Genomic DNA, 13,500 nt, shown 5'->3' with positions numbered 1-13,500 from the left:
CTCTCTGATTGGAGAGCTGGAGAAATAGCAAATTCCTCCCAATGTCTTCCTTTATATAGGGCAGAAACTGTATTTGGCTCACTCTGCTTCACATTTGCCTATAAGTCTTGGATAAAAATCCAAGGAAAGTAATACAGCAATTCTAATTAAGTCTTTGGGATGGAATTACATAGCATATTTCTCTCTCCCACTTCTTAAAAACTTCAAAACTAGAAAGTTTGGATTTTCCATTGATGTCAGCAAGAGAGTCCAGAATAGCTGGGGCTAACAGTCGCTCTAGTAGTACCAAGAACAAATTGATCATGCTTCAGACCCTACAACAGGGAATCCCTTCAGGAGTGCTTCCTAAGGGATACAGAAAAAAGAAATTTGCACTCAGCCACTGGCTGTGAATTATTACTTCACTACAAGCACCCCTCTTAAACTTGAACACCTTTTCCTTTATGTGTATGTGGGAGAGTTTCTGAAACTTTTAGAAGTATATTTTTGTAGCAATCATTTTATATACCAGTGGGTATATAAAAGGGAGAGTTCACTTCTTCTTCGGGAGGGGGAAACAGGGTATTATTTATACTTGAGGACTTCCTATACCATTTTAGTAAATGCCTTTAAATAAAATTGATTTAGGCTGGTTAACTGATAAACTGGACAATCAATGGGAAGCACATCAATTGAGGTTTCTATCACACTAAGAAGAAGTTGATCATCCTTTGGGCATATAGCCTGCCACTGTGAGTAGAAGATAAGAAAAAGAACCCAGAATGGGTAATACATAGATAATTGATATTAATTCTTTCTTCCTCTATTGGCTCTTTTACATAAGTAAGTAGCTGGATAGACTATATCCTCAGAATTCTTCTTCTAAATTTTTAAGTGAAAACCTAGTTTCCTACTCTATCAAACTTTTTGATCCAATCAGAACAAGCCTGGGACTTTTTTCTTTTTTTTTATTAAAGCTTTTTATTTTCAAAACATATGCATGCATAATTTTTCAACATTAACCCTTGCAAAATCTTGTATTCCAATTCCCCCCTTCCTTCGCTCTCTCCCCTACATGGCAAGTAGTCCAATATATGTTAAACATGGTAGAAACATATGTTAAATCCAATATAAGCATACACATTTATACAATTATCATGCTGCACAAGAAAAATCAAATCAAACAGGAAAAAATATGAGCAAGAAAATAAAATGCAAGCAAACAGTAACAAAAAGAGTGAAAATGCTATGTTGTGCACCACACTCAGTTCCCACAATCCTCTCTCTGGATGTAGATGGCTCTCTTCATCACAAGGACATTAGAACTGTCCTGAATCATCTTATTGTTGAAGACAGCCATGCTGGGACTTTTTCTTAGAGAACAAGATGTAAGCAGTTTCCACAGTACTTTGAAGAATGATCCAGAAAAAGAAAAGTCTCCATATATACTGTTTGGGCAGATTTCTGAATATTTACTTGCCATTCTTAAATGGCAACATCGTTGCCTATAGAACTTTTATTTCTTCCTTTCTAGAGGAAGCAACAAAACTATTCAGATCATTAACTTGGTGAATGATGAAATTTGTAAATTCAGGTGATTTTCAAGAAATCATTGATTACAATTGTGCATTCTTTTTACTAAGATTATATTCACTGAACTAGATTAATTGCCTCTATCAAGAATATAAAAACAGAAACTTCACTTTCACATGTTTGTGGAAGTTGGATTTGACCTACATAGATAGATAAAAGTAAAAATATAATAATTATTTTCAAAAATAAAATATTTTAATTTTTTGAGAGACACCAGTTAAAGTATTTCAGTTTTCCTTTAAAACTAGTCAATATAGATAATATTGTGAAAGGAAGAGTGCTTTCTCCTTCTTCCAAAACAGCTGCTTCCAGGTGCTATTCAAACACAAAGAATAAAAAGTATTTAGACATAGCTTTAGACATGAATCATTAATTTGAGAAGATAGCTATTTGTTCCAATTGAAAGGGTAAATTTCTGGGCAACATAATTTTAAGAGAGTTTCATCCTTATTATCCTTTTTCTCTTTCTTTCCCTCATTAATACATTCCCAGGAATGGAGTCTCAGAGCACACATGAATACCCTGGATGACTTAACAGGTTCTCACTGGATCATATAACCTTATCTAAAAAAGTGCAATGATTTCTCATTCCCACATCTGCTTTTCCTGATCTTTATTAAAACCAGAAATAGTTTATATTTTTCTCCAGCATTCATAAAATACTCAAATTAGGGAGGGGTTGGAGATGACTCTGGTCACAAGATAAAAGTATCTCATTGAATTTGAATGTATGTTACGGGGGAAAAAAAAAAAAATATATATATATATATATATATATATATGCCAAACAGATCATTCTAATGTTTGTTTTCCTTCATTTATGATATAGCTCTGTTATTATTGTTGCTACCCATTTTTTTTACTGATATGCCCATAAATTCTGCTATAGATATAAATTACCTAGATTTTGGCAAATTATTTGATAAGACACAGCATGTTATTCTTATGTAAAACATGAAAAGATGAAGATTGGATGATAAAATGATTAGCAGATTTGGAACTGGCTGAATGATTAAACTGTAGTAATTCAATATGTCAATTTGGCAGGAAGTCTTCAATATAAAGAGTCCCAGGATTCTGTCCATGGCCCTGAGGGGCTTAACATTTTTATCAATAACTTGTATAAAGGCATATTCATCAAATATGAGGATGACACAAAGCTAGAAAACATAGTTAACACAATTGATGATAGGAACAGAATCCAAAAAGATTTGAGAAGATTAGAACAGCAGGTGGAATCTAATTATATAAAATTCAACAGGAATAAGTCTTACACCTAGGTTTGAAAAATAAACTTCAGAAATAAAAGCTTGAGATCAGGATTAGATAATTTGGGGAAAGATTCAGAGGTTTCAATAAATTGCAAACACAATGTCAGTCAGCAAAAAAAAAGTCAGGCAGCCAAAAAAGGTAATGCAATCCTGGGATGCACTGAGGAACAATGCTTTCAAGAATAAGGAGATGATACTGCTTCTGTACTCTGCCCTGATCAGACAACAGTTGAAGTATTTTTCTCAGTTGCCCAAGAAATAAAGGCAGAAATGACATTTTCAATTGGACAAAGGACAAGTTTTGAAGGAAACTAAGAAAGCCAAGAGGCAGAAGTGAGGAGAAAGTACATTCCAAGCATGAGAGTACTATTTTTGTTCCAGATCAATAAATAATAAAAAAATCAAATAAAAACAAACCCAGAAATCAAATCAAGAAAACAAACCAAGAAGAGAGCCAATGATTCGAGTGTCAGTATGTTGAGGGCCCCTGCTGTTAAGATGATGGCAGAAATTATAGCAGACTGTCACTGATTTCAAAAATAGTATGGAGGAATAGTTGATACACAATTCATATTGTTCTATGGATATAAAAGCTTTAGTTATATGATGACTTTAGACATAGTTGTCAGGAAAGGATCCAAGGGCTAATAAGAAATAGATTCTATTGGCCCAAGATGTCAATAACAAATATGAAGAAAAATAGTTCTAACTTGTTCTGTGTTGCAATATATACACTAGAAAACTTTTAGAAAATATCTTCAGTGGCTTCCTATCTCTGAAAATTTAATAGTAAGAATACAATCTATTAATGGGAACTAACCATTTTACAAGTATGCACAGACTCATACAAACAGGATCTAGAAAGCTTTCACAGTTGCTAAAGTATTATGAGAGGCATACTTCTAGAATATGGGGTTTTTTTTTGGCTAGGATCCATTCAGATAAAGGCAAAGATTCTGAATTATGCTCAAGACAATACTAGCTTTGAATGATGTCAAAAGTCTAGAATTATACTTTATGACCTTCAAGGCAATCCATACCTATATTTTTCAACTACATACTGATGACCAATTTAAGGACACTAAGAAAAAAAAATCTCTGTGAACACAACTTATGGCTCTTATGTACATGAATTTAGTACATCCCTAACTATACTAGGGATAATACTTAATACTGTTAGTACTTTATGCTATTCCTATTTACATATGGGTAAGATCTATGTCTAACTACTACCTAATTAACTACCAGTATATCATTTAGCAGAGACAGAAGGTAAAAAAAAGCTTACTATTACAACACACAAGGTTAGCAGATCAGTTTAAAAGCTACCCCATAGCTAGTTGTAAAAAGAATGGATAACTTTAAACTATGCATACCCTTTGATCCAACAATGTTCCTACTGGATTGTATATCCCAAAGGGATCTTAAAGAAGGGAAAGAGACCATATGGGCAAAAATGTTTATGGCAGCCCTTTTTGTAATAGCAAGAAACTGGAAACCGAATGGATGCCCATCAATTGGAGAATGACTGAATAAGTTATAGTATATGAATGTTATGGAAAATTATTGTTCTGTAAGAAATGACCAGCAGGATGAATACAGAGAGGCTTGAAGAGACTTACATGAACTGATGCTAAGTGAAATAAGCAGAAACAGGAGATCATTATACACTTCAACAACAACGATGATCAATTCTGATGGATGTAGCTCTCTTCAACAATGAGATGATTCAAACCAGTGCCACTTGTTCAGTGATGAAGAGAACCATCTACACCTAGAGAGAAGACTATGGGAACTGAGTATGGACCACAATATAACTTCTCATTCTTTCTGTTATTGTTTGCTTGCATTTTTGTTTTCTCAGTTTTTTCTTCCTTCTTGATCTGATTTTTCTTGTATAGCAAGACAATTGTATAAATATATATACATATATTGAATTTAATATATTTTAACATATTTAACATGTATTGGACTAGCTGCCAACTAGGAGAGGGGGTGGGAGGAAGGAGGGGAAAATTGGGAACAAAAGGTTTTACAAGGGTCAATGTTGAAAAATTACCCATACATGTTTTGTAAATAAAAAGCATTAATAAAAAAAGGGTAACTTTCTTATTAATAAAATAGCCCCTGAAAGATAAATGAAGGTCCTGGAAGAACAATCCTATTACAATCACTTATTGCTTATAGATAAATTAGTAAGACCTCCTAATGATCAGATCTCAGAAGCTGATAGACATTTATTTATCAGACTCAAAAAGCAAAAAGAAATAAAGCAAAGCTGTCTGCCTATCATATAAAGACTATCAGACTTAGACAATGGTTCTAAAATAGATATTTGAAGTAAAGAAGAGAGTGTATTGGATTACAATCCAACAACCAGTTCAAACAATGGGGAAAGATTCACCTGAGATGCAACTTCTATACTTGGATATACCTCTGTCTGGAACTTTAGTTTCCTAAGGTACAAAACACACTCTACAAAGTATAACACTACAAACCAAGCTAGAACCTCTACAAATTTAGGCTTAGAAGGGCAGGACTACTGTTCTGATGAGAAATATAATTAGCCCATACCACCAACTAGGTTCTAATGTAGAAGATAGGTCAGTAGATCACAGGGAAGCTAAGCTCATTTGAACAATGACCCAGACTGATCTGTGATATTCCAGGGGGAATTAAAAAAATAATATAATCAGCAGATAATTGAAGTATGTATTCACATAATATATGCTTTGAATGAAATTGCCTGTGTCCATTGGATTAATAGATATTTTTACTTTTATTATTTTATCACTTGTTTACTTGTTTTTAGGTGTCATAAAAATATTGTGGTTTCTTTAATCTGCTAGCCATGAATGCATAATTTTGCAGTTTATTTGCATATATATTGCTATTTCTAAATGTTGATGTTATTTTTGCTTTGGAGCTATCTGCTTTTATTCTGTGAATATGCCTGTACTGAGACAAATATGCTATCTTGTTTAGCACAGAATTTAAACCTGTCATCACTGAAACAGCCTGTCATGTGATCCTTTATACTTCACTTATTTCGATGCATATTTTCTGTGAATGGTACCTGTGATTATCCAGGAAACTATTATCAATACTTCTTGCTCTTAAGTTGATATTTATTCTTTTCAGAAGTAGATTGGAAGCTAGAGTGACAAACTGGAAATGAAGAACAGCCTAAGCTACTGTATTGCTTCTGCCACCTTTACACTTCATGGCTAGATGAAAAAGCCCAAGGCCAGGGCTTCCCCCTGGCCTTCCCCCAACAGAGAATTCATGAGAAAGATAATAGCTTCTGCTTCCCTTCTCCCTCTCTTTAAAATCAAAAATCAAAGATAAAGTCCTCCTATTCTTTAAAGTATGTTTATATTTTCTGTTTTAATTAGTACTACTGTAAGATTTAAAATTTATTTAAGTTTCTGTTATATGTGCTTTATTATTATGAAGGAAAAGCCAGTATTCTCAACAATGCGGTGATTCAAGGCAATTCCAATAGACTTGGAATGAAAATGTCATCTATATCCAGAGAGAGAACTACAGAAACTGAATGAGGATGTAAGCATATTATTTTCATCTTTTTGTTTGTTTGTTTCTCTCTTATGACGTTTTGAGGGAGAGAGAGAGCCACAGACAGAGACATATAGAGACAGAGAGAAAATAGGGGAAAAAAAAGAGAGATAGAGACTGAGACAGAGAAATGGGGGGGGGGAGATATTAGTGATTTTCAAGAACTTCTCAAGCAGAATAACAATGTGAACACAAGATCTCATGATCTTCTCCTAAATAGAAAGGAGTTAAAAAAAAGTTCTCTTAAGAGAAAGTGGTTTGATAAGCAAAGAATACTTCAGGTAAGTTTACTTCTATGACTAGCAGGACTGCTCTTGAGTGAGGAGGAGAATGGAGAGACTAAACAAAAGACATGCCTTTAAGAAGCTGACAAAGGAAGGCTCTGTCTGCACTGAATGTTAAGGGCAAGACAAGAAGAAGTTGCTAGCGTTCTGCTAATAAAAAACACTTCCAACCCTACATTTTGTTACAGAAGGCTATGAAATTGTGAAGAATGCTAGAAAGTAAATTCAGGGAGAGAAAATTTAGAAGACTTTAAGAAGGGCACAACTATTGGGAACTGATTTGAGGCTAGGAAAAACAACAATTAGAGTTATCTATCAGATTGTCTAATGCAAATTTAATGTAAAAAATGAAAAGGTTGAATGTTGGATGGGATGTGAGAAAACTGAGACACTAAAGCACTGCTGTGACCTGCTGCAACCATTCTGGAGAGCAATTTGGAACTACAAATAAAAGGCTATAAAATTGTGCATACCCTTTGATACAGTAATAACACTGCCAGATCTATAACCAGAGACATCTAAGAAAGGGAAAAGGACCTATATGAACAAAAAAATTTATAGTACCTCTTTTCACAGTGAATAAGAATTAGGCTAAGAATAGGGACACCCATCAATTAAATCAATCCCCAAAAATCGAATGGCTAAACAAGCTGTGGTATATGACTCTAATGGAATATTATTATGCTATAAGAAATGACAAATAGGATAATTTTAGAAAAAAATGGAGAGATTTACATAAACTGATGCATAGTGAAAGCAACACAACTAGGAAAACATTACATATAGTAACAGCAATATTGTTTGATGAAAAATTCTGAATGATTTAGCTATTCTCAGCAATACAATAATCCAAGACAATTCCAGAGGACTAATGATGAAGCATACTCTCCACCTCCAGAGAAAAAACTGATACAATTAAAGTATGCTATTTTTACTTCATTTCTTTCATTTTTTATTTTGCTCAAGTCTTCTTGTACAAAATGACTAAAATGTTTTACATAATTGTACATGTATAACCTATATCTAAATTTCTGTCTGCCATCTCAGGAGGAGGGAAATGAGGGAGGGAACAATTGAATTTGAAACTTAAAACTATTAATAAAAATGTTTTTTAAAAAGAGGCAGCAGGTTTCTTTTTACTTGATTCTTCATGAAAAAACTGGATGATCAATTTTGGACTACTTCTTAAAGGGGATTCTTGTTCTGGTACAGGTTGGATTACATGTATGATGATATTTGTGATTTTTAAACATGAGATCGTTATCATCCTGATTATATTTCTCCGCACACTCTGCTTATTTAGTGTTTCTTTTAAAATATGGATTTTCCTGAAAAAGTATATGTGAGATTGCTGGAGGTAAGATCCAGGTCTAGAGAAGGGGGCTAGTGAAGACATAATCTGTACTAATCTGGGTCAAAGTATAGATGAAATCATTGGATGAAAAGAAATCAAATTTGAAGACAAACCTGACAGAACAGATTAAGGGGTCAGAAATGTATTATAGTAAAATTGGGAAATAAACTCTACCTTATAAAATTTTCTCTGAAGGTATTAAACATAGAACTATAATGATTTAGTTCAAGGTATTTTATTTTTCATTTATCACACAATTATTTTTCTTCACTCTGATTTAAAAGCACAAAAGAAAAACAAAACTGTAGTAACAAATATACACAAAGAAAATAAATTCTTGTATTGAACTAGCCCCAAATTTATACTTCATTTTGGATGTTGAATTCATCATCTCTTTGACAGAGAGGTGGTTAGAATACTTCACAATGAATTCTTGAGAATTGCAGTTGATTATCGAGGTTCTTTTAAGATTTTTAAAGTTTTTTGTCTTTACAATTCTGTTGTTATTGTGTAAAGAAGACTTCTCCTGGTTCTCCTTCACAGCATAAATTCAGATAACCGATCTCAGTTTCTCTGAAACTATGTCTTTTTTCAATTCTTTCCACACAATAGTATTGTATTACATTCATCTACCATAATTTGTTTAATCATTCCCCAATCTATGGGTACCCCTTTAGTTTTCAGCTCTTTACCACTGAAAAATGAAATATTATGTTTATGTGCATATAGGTCCTTTTTTTTTTTTTTTGCTTTCTATGATCTTTCTGGGCTATAGAATAAGGGTCAATTTAGTGACTTGGGGGAATATTTTCAAATTACTTTCAAGAATGACTAGAACAATCCACAACTCCATCAACAGTGTTATTAGGATACCTGTTTTCCTCTAGCCTCTTTTACATTTGTCATTTTTTCCCAGTCTCAGGAATATGATTCAGAGCCTCAGAGCTGCTTTAGTTTCTATTTCTCTAATTATTAAGAGATATGGAACATTTTTTCACATGTGTATTGACAGTTTGGATTTCATCTTTGAAAAATGGCCGTTACTATCTTTGTTAACAGAGCTGTTTCTGGAATAAGGAAGATTTAAATTCAAACCTATCCTCAGTTATTTACTAGTTGGGTGATCCTGAGAGCAAGCCACTTAATTACTCTGTATCTCCATTTTCTCATTTGTAAAATGAGGATAATAATACCATTAATTCCCAGGGTTATTGTAGGATAAAATGTGATAATGTTTCTAAAGTGCTTTACAAACCTAAAAGTACTAAAATATTACAAATACTAAAATAAATGCTAGCTATTATTATTAGTTAGGGACAGGATAATGATTTAATTTCCTTTTGAAAAAGAGAAAATTATAAAAATTGCATCTAGAAAAATAATGGATAAATAATGAATGCAAATACATTTAATTAATATGTACTTACTTTATGCTATGCATTATGTTAAGTGCTAGGGGTACAAATAGAAAAGCGATACACTGTATTGGAATTTTTAAAAGGAAATATAATTTTCTGTTATTGTCCATTTTAGTATTGATCAATGACAAAATTTTATAATTCTCTAATAGTATAATACTAAACATATGCAATGAGGCTGAATAAGCAATTGCATTTATAAAACCAAAAGTTGCTTTAGAAATACTAGCTTTCATACAGAGCTGCAAATTGCTTTTCAACAAGAATTGATGATTTTCTGAGGAAGTCATTCAATCTGTGTTATTTTTATCATCTGATTTTTTGCAAAAACTTATTTATTTTTAAAATAGTACTTATTAAATGCCTAACACTCTATGAAGGTCATTTAAAAGAAACATAAATCGTCAAAATAAGTTAATGGTTTTAAAAAACCAGAAATTTTGTATTCAAGATAGGCTATATGGAAATGTGTGTGTGTGTGTGTGTGTATGTGGAGAGAGAGAGAGAGAGAGAGAAAGAAAGAGAGAGAGATTATAATACATTTAGTAATGGCTTAAAATTTACATAACATGAATTCAAATAATAAAAAGATATAATGGAATGTTCGTTATTTAAAAAAATAGAATTAAAAAGAAAGATACTGACACTTTACCTTTTTGAGAATTTCCACAAAGTAGACCTGTGAAGACATCGCATTGAAATGTTTTTCTTGAAATAAGGAATATTTCAAAAATTTTCAGACCTATGATAGCTATAATTTTTGTAATATAACTTTCTTTTTAAGGTTCTTTTCTTTTTGATGTGAACCAATTTTATATGTAATTGTTTATATATTTTTGTAAATTATAATTGAGGCAATACTTTTATTTGGTGGATAATTCTTACGGGCTTTACGGGGATTAAAAAAAACAGCTAAATGGAAAAAGCAGAAACATAGTTTTCTTTGTGGGTTGATAAAAAATAAGATAAAAAAGAGTTAATAGATAAACTCAAACTTCCAAGGAAATGTAAAAATCCCTTCTGTTTCATTTTAATATGCTATAATTTTAACCCTTCTCATAATAGCTACATACATTCCAATTTCATTTTTAAATGCTTCTAGGTAACTCATATTAATATAATAAGAAATCCATATATGTTATATATTGTACATGGCAATGTACACCCCCTCCCAATTAAAGAAAAAATATTGTGACATCTGACTGCTTTTCAATCTGATAGTTTTTTCCTCTATAAAAAGTATATTTTTCTATTCCTTGCAGTTTGTCACCCTTACAAAACTTACCAATATTTTAGAGTATTCCTATAGTTAAATACTTTCACACTGAAATACAGCTGGAGCTGTTTAAGTACATTTGTTTTCATATGAACAACTTCAGAAATAGCAGTAGCCAAATAGACATGTAATTATCTCTTTGCAGTACTGGCTCTATCTTTGACTTGTACATTGGATATGAACAGATGGCAAACTCTGGAATTATAGTAACCATGACTGCAAATCACAAACACTTTGATATTTTTAAATTTTGTGTTTATCTTAAGGAAAGGAAATGGATTTTGCTTTCTTTAAATTCCTGTTGAACATAATTTTTTCATTGTCATCTGTTATTATAATCACATCTTCAAACCTTTTCCATTAAAAAAGGGTTCTATATATGTCAATTAAAATAACTTTATAACTTGCAAAGAAACCTTCCTACATTATTTCTGATTTAGAACAAAATGACCTACGCCAGACCTCAGCCAGGTCAAAGAGCATCAACTTTAAAAAGAAAACACATATAGTCATGGAAAACATTGGGTTTTGCCCATAAAAGGTGAACATAAAGGATCTTGTGCTACTAATGGTTAATCTTAGGATCCAAGTAAAAATGGTTTATTTCTCTGAATTAAATGATATTGAAAACAAAGGGCCAAAACCTCATAGTTTAAAAAATTTTATATGCTTCATAATAAATCATAGTTACTGATGACTTAAACTCAAACAAATAGCTATTAAGTGTCTACTCCATGACTTTTATTACCTTGATACTGTATATAAACAATGTTCAATGCTACTAAGATAGCAAACTTATAATAGTGTAACTAATGCTTTTTTCCTAGAGTAGTGCAAAGCAACTTTGAATAGAAAGTAATAGTAAATCAAAGTTACATATTTTTATAGAAACTATTACATATCAAATGTAACTTCAATAAATTAATGAAAACAGAACAAAACACTAGATTAATCTAGCAATATTACACATGCTCTTCTCAAAACACTTAAACCCAATGACTGACAATTTCACTGCTTTCCCATGACAACTATGAACAATTCACATTCATTAGCCTTTCAAATACCCATTCATTCCCATGACTGCACTTATTACCTCTATGCAATTTGTGAGCTTATGTTTATATGTTCTTTAAGATGATTTTCCTGAGGCAATCGAGTAGTCTCTTATTATGCTTATTTTGCAAATGAAACCTTTTTTAATTAATTTTTTTTTCAGTAATGAAAATCCATTTTCACTTCTTATCATCCCTCAATCCAACTGAAAAAGAAAAACAAAACCCTAGTGATATGATAAATATGCATGGTCAAGTAAAACAAACTCCTGAATATTTGTCAATCAGAGAAGCAAAAAGAGTAAGTTCAAGTCCTGTCACAAACTCATACTGACTATGTGATCCTGTATAAGACATTTAGCCTCCTCTCTCAGTGGTTTAGGGAAACTGTCTAAGCATAAATTGAAGAGAATTTTCTTTCCTAGAAGTTTCAAGTTCAGATACTCTTTTCTATTTTACAGATGAAAAAATAGAAATTTAGAGAGGGAGAGAATAAATAATTAGTGATTTTCTCAGCTTCATTTGACCAGTGGGTTTTTTTTTTAAATTAAGCATTTATATAACATTTTAAAGTTTGCAAAGCACTTTACAAACATCACCTCACTTTATCTTAACAACCTCAAGAGATATATTATCATTATCTCCAATTTATAGATGAGGAAATTAAGGTTCTAAATAGCTAAGCAGCTTGACCAGAGCTGTATAAGCTAGTTAAGCACATAAACTACATATGAACTCAGGTTTCCAAATTCCAGATCCATCTCTCTATCCATAGCTACCTCTAGCAAGTGTCAGAATGGATTTTAAAATCATGTCTTGTGATCTCAAGACCAGTATTGTTTTCAGTATATTACAATATCTAATGTGTTACTGTGGTGCTTCATTGTTGGTGGAGTTAAGACCCTGGTTTCTTAACTTCTACCGTTGACTTTAAATGAAATATGTATGTAAAACATAAATAAAAGTTAGTTCTTATAATCATTATGATCTCATTTTTCAGTTTTGTTTGATGGCATTCAGATAGAAAACAAGTTACTGTCCTGCTATTTTTCTTTCATCTTTAATGTCCTGTGCTTACAAAAATAAAATGACTTGTTTGAAAATGAAGCAGTTAGGAGGCAAAAGCTCATCTAGGAAGGGCTCACTGAAAGCATCTTTGGGACTAATCCTCATAATAGTTAGAATTAAGGGGATGACATATATTTTATTCTGTCCCCATGTAGTTTTCAGTATCTTCCTCAAGGACTATATTTTGGTGAAGTGCACAGAATAATGTAGTAAAGAAGGCCTAAATATTTGAATGCCATCTGGGAGACTTAGCTGTGTGCTACTGAATGAGTCACCTGTTCTAGGATGTCAGTTTCCTCATCTGTAAAATGAGGTGGTTGAACCCAATATATTCTAAGATCCTTTATAGCTATAAATCTATGCTCCTATGAAAGCTGTTAATTCTAGTTAGCGAGAAGAATTCAGAATTCAGAACAGCAACATCTAAGAAAACAACATTCTTAAATTTTCATGGATCAGTTGTTATATCTAAGCAGTTCTGGACAACAGCTTTGTCTATTATATGCAGAATTGTCAATGACTTTGGAGGACTGCATTTGTGGGAACAGTCTTTGAAAACTCAAGATCTAATCACAGAAAAGGCACCAACAATGATGTGTTAAATTAACTACAAAAGATGCAGTGACATT

The 13,500-nt window shown here is 32.2% G+C and overlaps 1 protein-coding gene across 2 annotated transcripts in view; it reads right to left on the bottom strand.

The window, feature by feature from the left end:
* The window catches only part of PLCE1 (phospholipase C epsilon 1), a 307,874-nt gene that overhangs the window by 185,904 nt on the left and 108,470 nt on the right, over positions 1–13,500 (bottom strand). The gene's annotated exons all lie outside the window — the stretch shown is intronic.

The sequence above is a fragment of the Antechinus flavipes genome, chromosome 2 (genome assembly GCF_016432865.1).
Source record: "Antechinus flavipes isolate AdamAnt ecotype Samford, QLD, Australia chromosome 2, AdamAnt_v2, whole genome shotgun sequence".
Taxonomy (NCBI): domain Eukaryota; kingdom Metazoa; phylum Chordata; class Mammalia; order Dasyuromorphia; family Dasyuridae; genus Antechinus; species Antechinus flavipes.
This window is presented reverse-complemented; position numbering and strand designations above follow the sequence as displayed.